The following is a 20679-nucleotide window of genomic DNA, read 5'->3' as shown; positions in this document are numbered from 1 at the left end:
GCAATGGCTGCAGTGTTCAGTTTTACCCATACAATTCCCATACATTGCAATCCAGGCTGTCTTGTGAAATAAGATGTTTAGTAAAGTTAATATCAATGTTTCCATCAGAACTCTCCCATCAGCAGCAGCAGGAGATCAGCACAGCTCAGTCCACTTCATTCATTTGGATTTCCCGCTTTGCTGTTTCCTGTAGCTCTCTGTACCATGTGACCAAGCAGTCACATGGTCTGGTGATGTCACCAGGGTCCTTCTACTGGATAGGAACTAGCCGCTACCGTTCGGCCATGTTGGGTGTATGTTACAGCAGGAATGTGTATATCAACAAAGGGATCGAACATAATATGTGACTTGTGATCAATAAATCCTGGCTGATTAATAGACGGTATGTTATTGTAAGTCAGCTATCATCAAACATAACAGGTACTCGGTATCATTATACAGAGCAACATGTTTATTATCAGTGTATAGATACTCGGTATCATTATACAGAGCGACATGTTTATTATCAGTGTATAGATACTCAGTATTATTATACAGAGCGACATGTTTATTATCAGAGTATAGATACTCAGTTTTATTATACAGAGCGACATGCTTATTATCAGCGTATAGATACTCAGTATTATTATACAGAGCGACATGTTTATTATCAGCGTATAGATACTCAGTATTATTATACAGAGCGACATGTTTATTATCAGTGTATAGATACTCAGTATTATTATACAGAGCGACATGTTTATTATCAGTGTATAGATACTCAGTATTATTATACAGAGCGACATGCTTATTATCAGCGTATAGATACTCAGTATTATTATACAGAGCGACATGTTTATTATCAGCGTATAGATACTCAGTATTATTATACAGAGCGACATGTTTATTATCAGTGTATAGATACTCAGTATTATTATACAGAGCGACATGTTTATTATCAGTGTATAGATACTCAGTATTATTATACAGAGCGACGTGTTTATTATCAGTGTATAGATACTCAGTATTATTATACAGAGCGACATGTTTATTATCAGAGTATAGATACTCAGTTTTATTATACAGAGCGACATGCTTATTATCAGCGTATAGATACTCAGTATTATTATACAGAGCGACATGTTTATTATCAGCGTATAGATACTCAGTATTATTATACAGAGCGACATGTTTATTATCAGTGTATAGATACTCAGTATTATTATACAGAGCGACATGTTTATTATCAGCGTATAGATACTCAGTATTATTATACAGAGCGACATGTTTATTATCAGTGTATAGATACTCAGTATTATTATACAGAGCGACATGTTTATTATCAGTGTATAGATACTCAGTATTATTATACAGAGCGACGTGTTTATTATCAGTGTATAGATACTCAGTATTATTATACAGAGCGACATGTTTATTATCAGAGTATAGATACTCAGTTTTATTATACAGAGCGACATGCTTATTATCAGCGTATAGATACTCAGTATTATTATACAGAGCGACATGTTTATTATCAGCGTATAGATACTCAGTATTATTATACAGAGCGACATGTTTATTATCAGTGTATAGATACTCAGTATTATTATACAGAGCGACATGTTTATTATCAGTGTATAGATACTCAGTATTATTATACAGAGCGACATGTTTATTATCAGTGTATAGATACTCAGTATTATTATACAGAGCGACATGTTTATTATCAGCGTATAGATACTTAGTATTATTATACAGAGCGACATGCTTATTATCAGCGTATAGATACTCAGTATTATTATACAGAGCGACATGTTTATTATTAGTGTATAGATACTCAGTATTATTATACAGAGCGACATGTTTATTATCAGAGTATAGATACTCAGTATTATTATACAGAGCGACATGTTTATTATTAGTGTATAGATACTCAGTATTATTATACAGAGCGACATGTTTATTATCAGAGTATAGATACTCGGTATTATTATACAGAGCGACATGTTTATTATCAGCGTATAGATAGTCAGTATTATTATACAGAGCGACATGTTTATTATCAGCGTATAGATACTCAGTATTATTATACAGAGCGACATGTTTATTATCAGTGCATAGATACTCCGTATTATTATACAGAGCGACATGTTTATTATCAGTGTATAGATACTCAGTATTATTATACAGAGCGACATGTTTATTATCAGTGTATAGATACTCAGTATTATTATACAGAGCCACATGTTTATTATCAGCCTATAGATACTCAGTATTATTATACAGAGTGACATGTTTATTATCAGCGTATAGATACTCACGATTATTATACAGAGCGACATGTTTATTATCAGTGTATAGAGACTCCGTTTTATACAGAGCGACGTGTTTATTATCAGCGTATAGATACTCAGTATTATTATACAACGACATGTTTATTATCAGCGTATAGATACTCAGTAGTATTATACAGAGTGACATGTTTATTATCAGTGTATAGATACTCAGTATTATTATACAGAGCGACATGTTTATTATCAGCGTATAGATACTTAGTATTATTATACAGAGCGACATGTTTATTATCAGTGCATAGATACTCCGTATTATTATACAGAGCGACATGTTTATTATCAGTGTATAGATACTCAGTATTATTATACAGAGTGACATGTTTATTATCAGCGTATAGATACTCAGTATTATTATACAGAGTGACATGTTTATTATCAGCGTATAGATACTCCGTTTTATACAGAGCGACGTGTTTATTATCAGTGTATAGATACTCAGTATTATTATACAGAGCGACGTGTTTATTATCAGCGTGTAGATACTCAGTATTATTTTACAGACTAGTGACTACATTATTATGTGGATACTGTGGTGAATACCAGCAGTCCCCTCTAGGGGAGCTTTGCACAATGCACAGTTTGTCCCTAACCAGCTCCTGTAGTAAGTGTGCAAGGCATGCTGGGATCCCAGCTTGGAGAGAGAGAGAAGCCGCTTTAGCTCGATACCCAAAAAGGATCCTGCAAGTGTAGAACAATCCCACTAGCTATGGTACAGCTAGTATACTCTTTCCCCACAAAACGAGTCGAGGCTGCGATTTGAAGGTCAAATAAGAACTGGTTTTAATGGCACACAGGGATCGATATTTATGCAAAATCTCAGGTCCAGGGACAGCCCCCTCTGGACCTGATTGGATACATGGATAACATAAGGGATCAACCAATGAGAATACAGTGTATCATTTGAATTTGCTACCGCCCAGCTTGGAGATAATGAATCCAACGGTTAGAGTAATACAATTATCTCCAAGCGCCCAAAACCCACGTTTATTTTACACACAGAAAACAGGTTAAAAATATATAATTCTAAAATTTTTGTATATACTTCGGTACTTTGACCATTCATTCTGTAGCTCTGGTCTGTGTGCACTAGTTCCCCGAATAGTGCCTCAAACTCTCGAACCATATGCTTGATTTCGTCGTGGTAAAGTCTGATCACATATTTGGTCGCCGGCTTGAGATGGCGGCCATGTTTTTGGGTGCGACAATAGGCAGCGGGACCTCTGCGTCAACTCGTGGAACTAATAACGGCCAGAGTTGTGCACGAATCCCCGCTCTCTGGCTGGATGTTGTCGCTGTTCGGGATACGAATTTAGACTGACGTGAAGGGGCACTTAACCTGTGGTTAACCGCAACATTCCACATTCTAATTGAGGCCACACGCCAGGTTGTAGGTGGTCCCCGTTCGTGACCCTTTCGGTAGTTTAACCATCGGGAGATAAGGCACGAACGGATATATCCTGGGGACGTCAATTAGCCTGCGGTTAACGGCAACTCTCTGGGTGATCAATTGGTGACACATTCTCCCAGCCGGGTGGTCAGCCGTTCGGTAGCTGGAGAGGTGACCGGGGTTAAGTGGCTGCACACGCCAGGGACCGGGTGGTCTGTTATTCGTTTCACGAACCGGTGTATATAATCCATTCGGGAGATGAGTGTAGAATTCAAGTACCGAAGCAATAGCAGCACAAAAGAACCAACATAATCCTTGTCTGTAACAGTTTTGTAACAGCACCTTTGGCTCCCTGGGGCTCCCTGGACTGCTGAGGAGAGGGACCAACTGCCTCCTCTCCTAAGGGCACATGTTGCCACTGGGGAGGAAGGACGGCACCTTCGGCTCCCTGGGGTTTCTTTTTGGCCAAATCTGCTTTGAACTGCAGGTACTCTGACACTCTTTTACTTGTGCTCTGTACGTATCTCTCCTCTGGATTGGGTCTTAAGAAAGCCAGCAGACTTTTCAACATAGCATCAAACTCCTCTTGGGTGTAACTGGGTGCCATGCTTGCTCTGTAGCTGTCCCTCTGGGCTGTGGGAATGATCCCGCCGCTTGCCACCAATTGTAACGGCACCCCCAGGCATAAAAGGGGTTAACAGCCGTTTAGGAGATATTCCCCTTCCAGATAAACGGGCAGCTACTGTAGACACCAATCTACCGAACCGGAGAAGCATACAAATGCTCTCAAACATATGAATGCTGTAAACAGCCGAATAGGAAAAAACATACGAACAGTTTACACTCCTGGCAATTGGAAACTTACATTTTCAGAATCAGCATACTCCAAATAGTATTTTGTTATACGAATGGGCTCCATGGCATAGCTATCTGGGGTATCACTGTTCAAATAGGGAAAGTACCGAATGATCCGGCTTTCATGTCTTTGCAGGGGAAAATCAAGCGTTTCAACATGGGGCCATAGTCTAGAGGGAGCAGGCGAGCAACCAGGCCCCTCCAATGCCCAGTGGCGGGGTTGGTACAGTCACATATAACAACTAGGGATGCCCTGATGTTCGTCTTCCGAAATTTTCGGTCGAAAATCGGCCTATCCTATTTCAGAAGAAAGAGGGTCAAATCTGCCATTTTTTTTATTTTTTTTTTATATTCTTTATTTTTGGAGTGCATAGTTTAACAAACATGCTTGCATTTACAATTCATATGATTATATATTACAATGAAAGATGGCAATGATAACTACCTCTAGCATGTAAGCTCATTGAGAAGAGCCCTCAACTGTGTTGTCTGGTTACAACTATATGTCTGTTCGTCCACCCATTGTAAAGCGCTCCGGAATTTGATGGCGCTATATAAATAGCATAATTATAATACTTCACGTTTTTTTTTTTTTTTTTGTGTGTGACAATTTTTGTTTTTTGGGGGTACAGAAACGAAGAAGGGTGATGGAGAATAAAACACATACGGAAGTTTCAATCATCATCTCGGTATATCCAGTTCAATTTGCATGTTAGTATACATTGCATACAGCTATAATCTAGACAGTAAACAGCTCAGTATAGACAGTTCACTTTGGCCCTTGGTTCGTAACCTAGAGTTCAGGCAGTTGTGAGTTTGGCCACGTCGTGCTGCCATAATACAGACAATGGGGCTGTGTGCGGTTACTTACCTCTCCTGCAGCTCCTGTCAGCTCTCTCCTCCTCCGCGGCGGTCCGTTCAGCACCTCTGTCAGCTCCCAGTGTAAGTCTTGCGAGAGCCGCGGGGTCATAGCGCGGCTCTCACGAGACTTAGTGTGAGCTGACAGAAGAGCTGCACGGACCGGAGAGGTAAGAGCTTCCTGCCAGCCCCCCTCCCCCCCACTGAACTGCCAATGCCACTGGACCACCAGGGAAGGAAAAAACAGGGAGGGGGGACGAAAATAATAATAATAATAATAATAAAAATAAATAATAATATAAATAATATAACAAATTTGTTTTTTTAATAATAATAAAAAAAATATTAAAAATGCCCACCCCCACCAAGGCTCTGCATCACACTCTGCATCACACACACACACACTGCACTCATACACACACACTGCACTCATACACACACACTGCACTCATACACACACACTGCACTCATACACACACACTGCACTCATACACACACACTGCACTCATACACACACACTGCACTCATACACACACACTGCACTCATACACACACACTGCACTCATACACACACACTGCACTCATACACACACACTGCACTCATACACACACTGCACTCATACACACACTGCACTCATACACACACTGCACTCATACACACACTGCACTCATACACACACTGCACTCATACACACACTGCACTCATACACACACTGCACTCATACACACACTGCACTCATACACACACACACTGCACTCATACACACACACACTGCACTCATACACACACACACTGCATTCATACACACACACACTGCATTCATACACACACACACTGCACTCATACACACACACACTGCACTCATACATACACACTGCACTCATACACACTGCACTCATACATACACACTGCACTCATACATACACACTGCACACACGGCACTCATACACACACACGGCACTCATACACACACACACGGCACTCATACACACACACACGGCACTCATACACACACACACGGCACTCATACACACACACACTGCACTCATACACACACACACTGCACTCATACACACATACACACACACTGCACTCATACACACATACACACACACTGCACTCATACACACATACACACACACTGCACTCATACACACATACACACACACTGCACTCATACATACATACATACACACACACTGCACTCATACATACATACATACACACACACTGCACTCATACATACATACATACACACACACTGCACTCATACATACATACATACACACACACTGCACTCATACATACATACACACACACACACACTGCATTCATTATATACACACACACACACTGCATTCATTATATACACACACTGTAAATAAATATTCAATTAATATAATTTTTTTAGGATCTAATTTTATTTTGAAAGTTACCAGTAGCTGCTGCATTTCCCACCCTAGTCTTATACTCGAGTTAATAAGTTTTCCCAGTTCTTTTGGGGTAAAATTAGGGGCCTTGGCTTATATTCGGGTCGGCTTATACTCGAGTATATACGGTATATAACAAATGATATGTGAATGCCTAATGATGGATAGCATGGCTGAACGAGGTTTATAAAATAAGTGAAATTAATATCACTGATTGTATCTTTACAATGGCACCTGTCATGGGGTGAGATAAATTAGGCCGCAAGGGAGCAGTCAGTTCCTGAATTTGTGTTAGAAGCGTAAAAAGGGCCAAGCAAAAAGATCTGAGTGACTTTGACAAGGGTCAAATAGTGATGGCTAGATGACTGGACCAGAGCAAGTCTGATGGGTGTTCTCGGAATGCAAAAGTATTTCAAGGAAGGACAGCAAGTGAACTGGCATCATGGTCATGGGTGCACATGGCTCATTGATGTATGTGGGTGTAGCGGATTGGTACTGGGCTGTCCTACAACATTCATGGGAATAATTGTATTCGTTTATATTGCCAGTTAATGTGTGTAAACTACTGTATTCCTCTGGTTGTTCGGTAGAATCATTCGAATAAAACAAGGGAATGAAACTACCGAACAACCAGACCACCTTGTGTAAAGTGTGCCTTCAATTACCGTTTGCAACAATGTTGCAAACGGGTAATTAATTATCCGTGCAGTGTGGTCTTTGTTCTCTGGGTGGCCGCCATTCGGGATACGAACACGTGGCGGTGGCCATCTTAGACTGCCGAACAGCGGTGTTTTGCCGTCGAGTGTCTGGAACCGAAATCGGACACTTGACTAGGCAAACACCGCTGAGACCTCCAGACTCCCAATACTTCGTGGGGAAACTACCGAACGGCCCGCTATTCGGTAGGAGGAACCCCACGAACTGGGGGATTCATCCGAATCCTCGTCAGGCTACAGAACATCAATAATTCGCCTGTTTATATTCTCCTGTTTGTGACCGACCGCAGGGCCAAAATACATGGAACTGTTTTCGGACACTTTACCCCAGCGGTCGGTCAAAACTACACCTAGTCATAACTCCCGAACCCCTGGTCCGATCTGGGTGATTTTTGAGTATGTTGCTCACCCAGATCAGGGCTACCAGGGGATACCATTCTTAAAGGGGTACCCCTACGTTTAGGGGTACATCCAGAAACTGTGGAAATTCATGTACATTATAAGGGGATTATGATGCTAGAGGAGGGGAGGAGATGTGTGGGAGGTTACCATCACCTTGTTCCTGAGCCTCCCTGGGATCTCTAGTGGAGAATAGCTGTGAAAGATCGGCTCTCCGCTACAGTGAGGAACATAGAGAAGTCCCCATAGAAGGTAAGCTGAGATCCATCAAACGGCCAGTAGAGGTATTATGTGTGAGGAGGGCTTGCATTTGTTTGTGGTGTGTTGTATTGTGTCACTGAATAGTTTTGATAACTGAATGCAAGGTACATAAAATAACATTACAATTTATTTTTCTTTTTTAGAACTGAGCTCATTGGAAAATACTTTCCCTAAAACAGAAACAGCAGCTGTCAATCTCTATTTGGTAAGTTCAGTGCCTTTTTTTTTTAGTTTATGTTTATTATAATCTATAAACATATTATATATATATAAACATAAAAGATCCAGCACACGCACTCATTCACTAAACACCAACTTCAAGGCTTACATAATACAATAGTAAAAAAAAAACACTCCTAATCTAGGCAAAAACAATGGGGGCTTAGTTACAGTATATGTATGCAGACCTATGTGATGAATTGTGTATGTTGTATGAATTGGCCCCAGCAGGATGCTTATACAGGGAGTGCAGAATTATTAGGCAAGTTGTATTTTTGAGGATTAATTGTATTATTGAACAACAACCATGTTCTCAATGAACCCAAAAAACTCATTAATATCAAAGCTGAATATTTTTGGAAGTAGTTTTTAGTTTGTTTTTAGTTTTACCTATTTTAGGGGGATATCTGTGTGTGCAGGTGACTATTACTGTGCATAATTATTAGGCAACTTAAAGGGACACTATAGTCACCTGAACAACTTCAGCTTAATGAAGCAGTTTTGGTGTATAGAACATGCCCCTGCATCCTCACTGCTCAATCCTCTGCCATTTAGGAGTTAAATCCCTTTGTTTATGAACCCTAGTCACACCTCCCTGCATGTGACTTGCACAGCCTTCCATAAACACTTCCTGTATAGAGAGCCCTATTTAGGCTTTCTTTATTGCAAGTTCTGTTTAATTAAGATTTTCTTATCCCCTGCTATGTTAATAGCTTGCTAGACCCTACAAGAGCCTCCTGTATGTGATTAAAGTTCAATTTAGAGATTGAGATACAATTATTTAAGGCAAATTACATCTGTTTGAAAGTGAAACCAGTTTTTTGTTTCATGCAGGCTCTGTCAATCATAGCCAGGGGAGGTGTGGCTAGGGCTGCATAAACAGAAACAAAGTGATTTAACTCCTAAATGACAGTGAATTGAGCAGTGAAATTGCAGGGGAATGATCTATACACTAAAACTGCTTTATTTAGCTAAAGTAATTTAGGTGACTATAGTGTCCCTTTAACAAAAAACAAATATATACCCATTTCAATTATTTATTTTTACCAGTGAAACCAATATAACATCTCAACATTCACAAATATAAATTTCTGACATTCAAAAACAAAACAAAAACAAATCAGTGACCAATATAGCCACCTTTCTTTGCAAGGACACTCAAAAGCCTGCCATCCATGGATTCTGTCAGTGTTTTGATTTGTTCACCATCAACATTGCGTGCAGCAGCAACCACAGCCTCCCAGACACTGTTCAGAGAGGTGTACTGTTTTCCCTCCTTGTAAATCTCACATTTGATGATGGACCACAGGTTCTCAATGGGGTTCAGATCAGGTGAACAAGGAGGCCATGTCATTAGATTTTCTTCTTTTATACCCTTTCTTGCCAGCCACGCTGTGGAGTACTTGGACGCGTGTGATGGAGCATTGTCCTGCATGAAAATCATGTTTTTCTTGAAGGATGCAGACTTCTTCCTGTACCACTGCTTGAAGAAGGTGTCTTCCAGAAACTGGCAGTAGGACTGGGAGTTGAGCTTGACTCCATCCTCAACCCGAAAAGGCCCCACAAGCTCATCTTTGATGATACCAGCCCAAACCAGTACTCCACCTCCACCTTGCTGGCGTCTGAGTCGGACTGGAGCTCTCTGCCCTTTACCAATCCAGCCATGGGCCCATCCATCTGGCCCATCAAGACTCACTCTCATTTCATCAGTCCATAAAACCTTAGAAAAATCAGTCTTGAGATATTTCTTGGATACACAGATAGGGGAAGACGCTGTCTGAACCTATATAAAAAATTAATAAAACATAGTGAAGATTGTTACAATTATGCAATAACAGACACGTTCTTGAGTGCACTCACAAGATGTAGGTAGGAAAATCGCTTTGAAATTACCACCATCTACTCCTGTAGGGGGGTCACACATAGAATCCACTGGATATGATGGATATTGAAAATCCGGAAACCAAAGGTAGAGCAGGAACAAAGTATGGTAGAAAAAAGATATTTATTCTTAGATACAATAAAAGGCACTGGTCCAACGCGTTTCGTTCAATCAGAACTTCATCAGGGACCTCTCAGGTTAAAATAGTAATACAAATTCCATACATAAAAAATTCCCGCTATACCCTCCCTCATCCCACAGTCCCAATATATAAGACAACTCTCAATCCCATTGGTGGTGTGGTGGGTGTGTTCGAACTTGGTTCCGGATTCATCATCAACTTGCCGACTCACAGCTGATCGTAGTATTCTTTTCCCGCTTCTCGGGTTGCCAAGATGTCACCGGAAGTGACGTCTGCGTTCCAAATCGCACTTCCGTGCGTTCCAGCTGTAACTTCGCGTCCACAAGTAAAGTGGCCTTAGTGAGTCCCCGTAATAATGGATGCACATGCGCAATGGGCAAAAAGCTATACTTAAAAAAAAAAATGTGTCAGTATCTTGCGACTAACACTCAGCATTGGAAAAAAGAAAGAAGTATCAATATCAAAACATAAAAGCATGTATTGAAATGACATCAAAAACACAATCACCTCATATTTAATTTATTTAGTGTCTATTTTCAATGATTTTAGAAACTCTAGTCCAATGCATAAATATTGAAGGATATATATAGTAATAATAATCCTAATATGCACTCAGAATAAATAAAAAAATATATAAATAAAACATAAAAACACTAATAATAGTTAATATAAAATACATTTTAAACAGAAATACTCCATATAACTCAAACAATAATTATGATACTATGAATCCCTAGTATTCAAGGAAACAAACCAAATCAATATCCACATTTAACCCCCTCGGCTCCAGTGTCTGTAAACAGTGTATCCAATAGGTTTCTTTCTGTCGAAGTTGTTTTAATCTATCCCCTCCTCTCCAGTGAGGGGGGATGTATTCAATGCCTTTACACAAAAAATTCTTAAAATTAAATGCAGGACATGATTGACAGTGCAATGGAACCGAGTGGGTTGTAAGATGCTTTTTAATATTATTCAGATGCTCCATGAATCTAACTTTCAGCAATCTCTTGGTGCGTCCCACATATTGCTTGCCGCACGGACATTGCAGCAAATATACTACAAAGTCCGTGCGGCAGCCAATCAAAGATATTTCTTGGCCCAGTCTTGACGTTTTAGCTTGTGTGTCTTGTTCAGTGGTGGTAGTCTTTCAGCCTTTCGTACCTTGGCCATGTCTCTGAGTACTGCACACCTTGTGCTTTTGGGCACTCCAGTGATGTTGCAGCTCTGAAATATGGCCAAACTGGTGGCAAGTGGCATCTTGGCAGCTGCACGCTTGACTTTTCTCAGTTCATGGGCAGTTATTTTGCGCCTTGGTTTTTCCACACGCTTCTTGTGACCCTGTTGACTATTTTGAATGAAACGCTTGATTGTTTGATGATCACGCTTCAGAAGCTTTGCAATTTTAAGAGTGCTGCATCCCTCTGCAAGATATCTCACTATTTTTGACTTTTCTGAGCCTGTCAAGTCCTTCTTTTGACACATTTTGCCAAAGGAAAGGAAGTTGCCTAATAATTATGCATCCCTGATATAGGGTGTTGATGTCATTAGACCACACCCCTTCTCATTACAGAGATGCACATCACCTAATATGCTTAATTGGTAGTAGGCTTTCGAGCCTATACAGCTTGGAGTAAGACAACATGCATAAAAAGGATGATGTGGTCAAAATACTCATTTGCCTAATAATTCTGCACTCCCTGTATATGCAGGTTTAGGTGAGTGCAACCCTCTTGGTTTTATAATATATATAATAGAAAATAATATATTTTCTCAGGTCCTCTATAAGAGGCCTGAGAGTTGGAGGGTTCTGCACAGTATCTTAGCTGTTTCTAGAATTGCACTCTTCTGGACAGTAATTTTAGATGTCCCACATGGAATCTGTTGAAGCCACTCCCCCAACTTGGGAGTCACAGCTATCACAACTGGGACTACTACTGTCTTCACCTTCCACATCCTTTCTAGCTCGTCTTTCAGTCCTTGGTATTTCTCTACCATCTCATGTTCCTTCTTCCTGATGTAATAGTCACTGGGTATTGCAACATCCACCATGACTGCAGTCTTACGTTCCTTGTCTACGACCACAATGTCAGTTTGGTTGGTCAGCACTTGCTCGTCTGTCTGGATCTTGAAGTCCCACAGGATTGTAACCAAGTCATTCTCAACTACTCTTTTTCGTATCTCCCATCTGGACTTGGGCTGGTCCAATCCATATTTTGTGCAGATGTTTCGGTGCGCAATCTCATCAACTTGGTTCTGTCTCTCAGTGTATGCTGTTCCTGCTAACATCTTGCATCTGGCTACTAGGTGTTGGACTGTCTTAAAAGCCTCTTTGCACAGTCTGCACTTTGGGTCTTGCTTGCTGTGGTAGACTCCAGCTTCTATTGATTTGGTGCTGAGTGCTAGTTCCTGTGCTGCTAGGATTAGTGCCTTAGTGCTCTCTTTCAGTCCTGCCTTTTCCAACCACTGGTAGGATTTTGCCATGTGAGCCACATCCACTATCTGCCGGTGGAACACCCCATGGAGAGGTTTGCCTTGCCTGACCTCACGCCGGTCGGTACCTGAGTTAGTCTGGCAGCCCACCCACAACCAAATACTGGACCTGGTGAAGTTGGTAGCCTCTCTCTGTCCAGTGTGTCTACCAAGGTTGGGTTGATATCTGGCACTCTCTGTCTCTGTGTTGTTCCCTGGCTTGGAGTGGAGGTTACTTTGTGGGCAGAGATCAGCGATACTCTGCCCTGGTGCCAGCTCTTCAGCCAGGGGGTTAACTGGTGTGCAGTCCTGCCCTGTAACAAAGGGACAGGTAGGGCAGAGGTCAGCGGCACTCTGCCCGGATGCCAGCACTTCCGCTGGGGTAGCCTGTAGGAATCAGGCTCTGGACCAGAGGATATGGGAGGGCAGAGGCAAACTGCGCTCTGCCCAGATGCCAGCTCATCCGCTGGGATGGAGTCAGGGAATCCTACCCCCAGGCCCTGGTTGTGAATCTGCTGTGGAGAAAAGGGATCGCTTACCTCCTCCTCCTGGTATTCCTGCAGGGTTGGTTGGGAATCTGAACCGGCCGTCCAGCATCCCTATAAGTCCGGTGCAGAGACCGCGGTCCCATCTGCACCATCTAGGTTAGGGGTCCCTACAAGGTACGCTGCCGCTGAGGAGGGAGGACAATTTTAGTTCCATGAGCTCGACGGCAAAACTCCGCTGACCGCATTCCACTAAACAAGATGGCCGCCGCTACGTGTTCGACTATGCGAACGGCGAGCACCCAGCTGTTCGTCTATTAGCTTGCGGTTACCCACCATCCTGGAGCTGGCCCGGGGCCCCAAGCAGAGCCGGTGCTTCCTATAAGGCTGCAGCCGCCTGAGCGCTCTATAGAGAGCCTCAGGCGGCTGCAGCACTCCTCTCTCGTCACCTCCGTCCTCCCCTTCCATGTAGCGTGGCCGAGCTCCTCTTCCTCCTGGCTGTGTACTGAGTGCTCACTTCCTTTCAGTCCGGCCGGGAACAGGAAACTGAATCTCCTGTACCGCGCGGTACCCGGCCGGACTGACAGGAGGAAGAGGAGCTCGGCCACGCTACAGGGAAGGGGAGGTGAGAAGAACATAGGAGGGGAGGGGGAGTGAAAAAAACATAGGGGGGGAGGAAAAAAAAAACATGGGGGGAGTAAAAAAAAAACATGGGGAGGGGGAGTACAAAAAACATGGGGAGGGGTAGGAGTAAAAAAAAAACAGGGGGGGAGTTAAAAAAACATGGATAGGGGGAGAGGGGAGTAAAAAGGTCACGGGGAGGGGGGAGTAAAAAGGACAGTTTTAGATAATTTGCACATGTTTGTGAGAACTGAAAAATGTTAATGTGTGTGTGTTTGTCTGTTAGTGTGTGTATGTGTGTGTTTTAAAGGGACACTCCAGGCACCCAGACCACATCTGCCCATTGGAGTGGTCTGGGTGCCAACTCCCACTACCCTTAACCCTGCAACTGTAATTATTGCAGTTTTCATAAAGGGTTAACTCCTCCTTTAGTGGCTGTCTACTAGACAGCCACTAAAGGGCACTTCCTGCTTCATATCACAGGTTTTCTGTGCTAGAGCGTAGCTGGACATCCTCACGCTGTGTGAGGACCTCCAGCGTCACTCAATTCACCATAGGAAAACATTGAAAAGCATTTTCTCTGCATGCGCATTAGGTCTCCTCAGCCGGCGGGCGGGATCAGTCTCCCCCGCCGGCTGATGTAATTAAGGGGAGGAGTGGCGACGACCCAAAACCAACGCCGAGAGACATCAGCGGGGTTCTCAGGTAAGTCACTGAAGGGGTTTTCACCCCTTCAGCAACCGGGGATGGGTGGTGGGAGGGAGAGGGGACCTGCAGTGCCAGAAAAACTGATTGTTTTCCTGGCACTGGAGAGTCCCTTTAAGTATGTTGGATTTAGTTATTGTGCACTTTTTTAATGTATATTTGATTTTATGGTACAGTGGTGTTTTTTGCAAATGTTCAATTGTTGAAAATGTTCAAATTTTATGCACATTATATGCAACAGCAGTATTTGCACTGTAAACCTTTTTTATTTAAATAAAGTGTGGGTGAACTTAAACTGTATGGCTATGCTGTGGATCCTGTAGGCTTTGTGTGCGTGTGGGAGGGGGGAGAGTTGGGGGGGCCTCCATGTCTATTTTGCTTGGGGCCCCCAAATTCCTTCAAACGGCCCTCTTACGTGGACAATACATAGGGATCCTCACCACCTATGGTAGTGCTAGAGTCCAATGTATACACAGAGGGAACCTTACACCAATCCCATCCTGAATGTGGATCATAACCCAATATACCATCAATAATTAATTTTATATCTATCTGCGTCATGTTTTGCCCTTGACACATTCCTTTTTTTTTTATTATTCTTTATTTTGTTCACTCAGCAGGCGATAAAGAGAAAACAATACAATTTGTGGGCTGTTGCCCATAACGGTCACATATAATAACGAAAGCATTGTCACTGGCTGAGACATGGTGTCCCGCTGAGTGGGTTTTTGTTTTTTAACGGAAGCATGTTAGTCAACAAAGCATTTAAACATCAGTATGACCCCTTGGCACCTATATGTGGTTTACTTAAAAGACGGTCCATGGGTTGAGGTGTTCCACCGGAGTAGTTTACCTGAACTATCTATCTGCGCCAATGTTATCGTGGACGTTGACAAATTCTTTTTAAATACAGTAAACATGCAGCAGGGTTAGAACGTGGGTTGGGTGCACCTTGAATGATGTCCTTTAGAACAATAGAATTCAAGGGTTTCATTATTAGTTGGTCTCCTACTGTTAAAAATGGGAAGGCAGAGGAACCTATTGTCTCATTTGTGTTACCAGTCTTTATAGAGGTAGTTTTGATTTGTTTACCACTTTTTAATATCATTCCTGGTGTGTTAGTGACAGTATTTTTAATAGGGGGTGCGTTAAGCAAAGAATGAGTACTACGGCTGGTTCCTGAGGTTTGCCCTGATGCCTGTTCTTCATTTCCTTCTTCAGAACTATCTTCTTCTTCTGCTGTTATACGATGCCTTATGCCAGTATTAATAGCTACTAACAAAATTGCCTCATACTCCTCATCTTCAGGGGCTATAGGCAAAGAGGTATATGTGGGGGACTACAGGGGCGGCAAAGGTGTCTTTCGGGGAACAGTTTTTACTTGTAAATCTTTATCCTTAATCTCATTGCTCTTATGTTGTACTGAATCACAGTTCTCTAAATCAAGGTTATCTGGGGCTTTTCCTGTAGAACTAGCTACTTTCTTCTCCTTACCCCTAAGCTTCCTGCCTTTATTGGTTGTTGGGTACCAATGGGTGGCCAATTGCAACCAGTTTTCTCCTTGCAATTTCATATAGTCCTTGTTCCAATCGGGGTCCGGACCATACCAGGGCCATGCCCTTTTATCCTCTAAACATTATCCCTTAACCATATTTATGTGAAAGTCATTTTTGCCCCACAATGGGGCGTCCGTCCATCCGTCCAAGCCTCCGTCCATCCTGCTAAACTAGTGACAAATGGGATGGTTAAAAATCCTCCCAAGGCTCTACTCTGGAATCATAATTTAAACATGACTCCCCAGGGTGTGGTTGAGGGTAGGAAACAGATTGTGAATTTCCCATGTCCACACCGTGACTCAAGGACAAAAAACCTGTCACTTACCAAGACAGTTCCTTGCCTATTGCAAAACAAATATTTATTTACATACAATAAGACATGCAAGACATACAGAGAGCAAAAATGCAAAAGGCAGAGGAGGACCTGATAAACAACCTAGGTTTAAATACATTTTCCCATATGGTCTACCGCAGACCTAGCCTACCGCAGGCATATATATATATATTATATATTTCTATTCATGAGTCTACTGCAGACTCCTAGAGAAAAACACTTCACAACCCTTTCTACCGAAGGATGCAACAATGTGGAGACCAGGGGCATAGGGACCAGCGTCAAATAGACACAAGACACTTACCCCTTAGTGCTCCTGGTTCCATCCCACTTCTGACACCAGCTGGAAGGGTTAATCGATCCTTCTCCCTTGGAAGTGTTTTTCTCCTATATCTCAGCATCCGCTGTCCGCCACTTGGAATATTCACTGCTCTGTCTTCAATATTGAGGGAGAACTTTGAAAGCACGGAGATGACACACATCAAGTCAGCTTATTCAAAGTTACTCGTTTAATGACCGCCTTTACATTTCTTATATAGTACAAATTACGTGTGAAGAGACAATGTCCATTCAAATCAAAAAGCCTGAGAAGGAAAGAAACAAACAGATGTGTCCCCTTTAACATAACATTTTAGCACTGAGTTATTGTTTGCTTAATGGAAAAACGAAAAAGAGAAAAAAACCCTGACGGGGATAAATTCAGTGTGTCCAGATCATATCTCAGTAGGGGATAACCCTTATACTGTATAGAAAAAAGAAAAAAAGAAGTGTAAACCTAGGACCGAACGTCCAGGAAACACTGGTGAGATATAGATCTCAGTTGTCTGTTAAAATTTAATAATCATTTAATCGGTATACAAAATCATGAACAGAAGAGAGATAATGAACGAAATAATAATAACAAATAAATAACCCACTCTGGAAGGGAGATATAAGGAGCTCAGGGAGCTATAGGAGGAGTATGAACAGGAGTATATAGCTGTATAAATATGCACCCTGCCGAATGAAAATATAAAGGAGAGAGACACCAGTACCTCTCAATGGACACCAGTACCTCTTAATGGAAAAACGCAAAACAGTTCTAGGAGACAAATGCTGAAATAACAATGTTTAAAGGAAATTAGGTAATTTAAGAGTTTATTAGTATATGTCCATGACAAAAATAGTCAGCTTGGATACAGACAATGTGTTGGGTTTAACCCTTCACTATTGGACAAGACCTCCCATTTGCAACACGCATGCTTTATAAACATATGGATAATCTGATTCAAGTAAGTGCCACCAGAGCCGACACAAAGACCGCCCATGTACAAAACAGATGCTGGAAACCTCCAATTGAAGTCTGCCGCCTCATATGATATGACACACAGACATCTTAGTTAGCAGCATTTTCTTTTCCGTATGTGACCGAAACCAGATGAGCCACCATGTTGGGTAAGGCGGATTACAACCGGTCCGAACCATATATGAAAGTTTTTTCACATGTGTGTTCATTATTACACCTGTTGTTTGTTATGTTTACTTAGTATTAGGGTATATAAAGCCTGTTATGTCAGTTGCTAGGTAGACTGCACCTGAGGAAGATCTCTCTTAAGGTCGAAATGCGTTGTGCTATTTTATTTTATGTTTCAACTACAACTTGGAATAAAAACATTTTTACATCATTGATTTGGTTCCTGGTTCCAGTTTTTACTCTGAAACTCCAAGGTTCCAGTGATACACCACTGCAACTATCCCTATTGTGGATGACCTGCCTTTACAGTTCAGAGCCATTCTCTAAAGGCTCTGTAAAGTGTGGGTGTTCCATTTTTATTTTATCACTGTTATATTTATGTATACAGGTTACACTATGGTTCCTCTGCTTTGTATTTTTATGATTTAGGGTTATATCAATAGAAAGACCCACACATTTCGCTTTTATTTTAAAGGTAAAGAATAATTCTCACTGTGTGCACTTTGACACTTTTTTGCACTTGGAGTGTTTTTAGGCTGCACCTGTACTATCATTCATTTGGAGCGCCCGATATCCCTTATAATTCCTTTTTTCACACTTACGAGGTCTTTCCTGTCTTGTTCTGGTAAGCCTTTCATATGGAGGTTGTTGTGTCTTCCTCGGTTGTTATCATCAAAGGATCTATGCATGGCTGACATGTAAGAGGAATGGGAGTATACAGTGGCTTGTAGTTGCTGTACGTAGGTGTGAAGTAAATCATTGCGTCTTTCAGCGCACTCTTTCACTGATGTGGTGGATGTCGGTGCCTAAGGCCTCCAGATAGGTTTGAAAGGAGACCTCGAGTTTCTTTATCATGTTGGCAATGTCTCAGGTTGTTAGAGGGGTGTATGCCAATGGAGACATCCTTTTCCCGGCGAGAGGCTGTGCTGCAGAGTATTCCCGATATCCCATCAGCTGGATCAGTGTAGAGAGAGAGGCAGAGCTCTTACAAGAGCTAGTCATTTAGCTGGATGCAGGTTCCCTTCAATAAAGAGACAAGGCTACGTATTGAGGGTTAAGCAGAACTGATTTAATGGGCACACAATCATTTCTTTTATACAACTTTTCCCACAAGGTTACCACCCCATGTGGACCTTGTTGGGCACCGAAGACACAAATGCAATGACCAATCATTTACAGTTACACAGTGAAACAGTCCCAGTCATTACTGTACATACCTCCCCTCTGCCGGGAGATAATTGAGTTAACTGCTGTATCAGCTCAATTATCTCCAAGCGAAAAATATACTTTTTAACCAATTTTTATAACACCAAAACTATACATTCAATAAAACTTACATTTTCTGAATAAGCATAATTAGGGGACAAACATACTCAAAAATCATATGAATCGGTTCAGTAGTTTGGGCGATAACTGGAAGTCCCATCCCTGCCAAGCCACACACGAGGTTCCTGCCCAAAATAGTTCCATGCATTCAGCTGGTGCGGCCGGTCCCTTTTCGTACAATTAAAATACTGAACAGTCATGCTTATTATTGTTAGTGACTTTGCTGGTCGTGTGCCGCCTCGTTCGTGCAATACTTTTACCGAACGCCGCCTCGTTCGTATGAATGTGTGCAAAGCTAAGTGGTCCTGGAATTCTCAACGGTGTTCACGAGTTTGAGTGTCTGAAAATAGTTCCAGACACTCGACAACCAAACACCGCTGGACAAACACCGTTCAACAAAAAAAGATGGCCGCTGCCACGTGTTCGTAAATACGAATCGACGGCCACCCAGTGAACCACTTAGAACGTTTGCGGTTTGCGGTCCGGCACAGAGTCAAGGAGTTAAATGGTGACACACGCCTAGGCTGGGTAATCTCTGGTTCGGCAGTTTGTTTGTTCATACGAATGGGTTAGCAGTATCATTAGTTTTCCCATTCATATGTTAAATATAGCAATGGTAACAAATCCAGGGGGTTACAATGTTTCAAGTCTGTGGGCCAGACAATAACAGGGGTTCTGTTACAGCAGATTTCTCAAGGGTTTGCTTATTTCCAGGTTGGATTTGGATATCAGGTGGTCCAAGCTCTCATGGCTTGAGGAGGCTGATCGGCCTTGGGAGGATTCTGGCATCATATTGGGGCATGCGGCACCATGTTGTAGGTCTGCATTATCGTGAAAAATTTTAAGGCCCCAGATTTCCAGGTACATTTTTTGCCAGGCGGTTGTTAGGTCAATAGAGAATGTTTTGGATGTCCCATTGTTAGTCAGGAGCCCGATGAATAGGGATTAGCTGTAGGCACGCTCAGAGCAGATTTAGACGTGTCCATCTAGCTTTGAGGTTGGCGCCTTGTTTTTATTCTACATATTGGGGTTGAGGTTTTTTTGTCATGTTACAATGCTGCCACCAAACATGTGTACTAGTAAGGGTTAAAAAGTGTAAAGGGATTCAAAATGTAGAAAGAAGGTCTGCACACATATGGCAAGTACACTTTGTTTTAGATACATGTGATTTAATTGTAACTCCGTAACCCCTATACTCTGACTGAATATATCTGTGGAAGAGTCTCCCTAGTCCCGCAATGTGATAG

The 20679-nt window shown here is 42.0% G+C and overlaps 1 protein-coding gene across 1 annotated transcript in view; it reads left to right on the top strand.

The window, feature by feature from the left end:
• Positions 1–282: 282 nt before the first annotated feature.
• The window catches only part of LOC134568466 (zinc finger protein 585A-like), a 284984-nt gene continuing 264587 nt past the window's right edge, over positions 283–20679 (top strand). Inside the window, exons 1-2 of the mRNA XM_063427074.1 lie at positions 283–382; positions 8384–8445. The gene's annotated coding sequence lies outside the window, so the exon portion shown is untranslated. The remainder of the gene's footprint in view (positions 383–8383; positions 8446–20679) is intronic.

Source organism: Pelobates fuscus, chromosome 7, assembly GCF_036172605.1.
Source record: "Pelobates fuscus isolate aPelFus1 chromosome 7, aPelFus1.pri, whole genome shotgun sequence".
NCBI lineage: Eukaryota > Metazoa > Chordata > Amphibia > Anura > Pelobatidae > Pelobates > Pelobates fuscus.
Note: the sequence above shows the minus strand (reverse complement) of the source record. Positions and strands in the feature narration are given on the sequence as shown.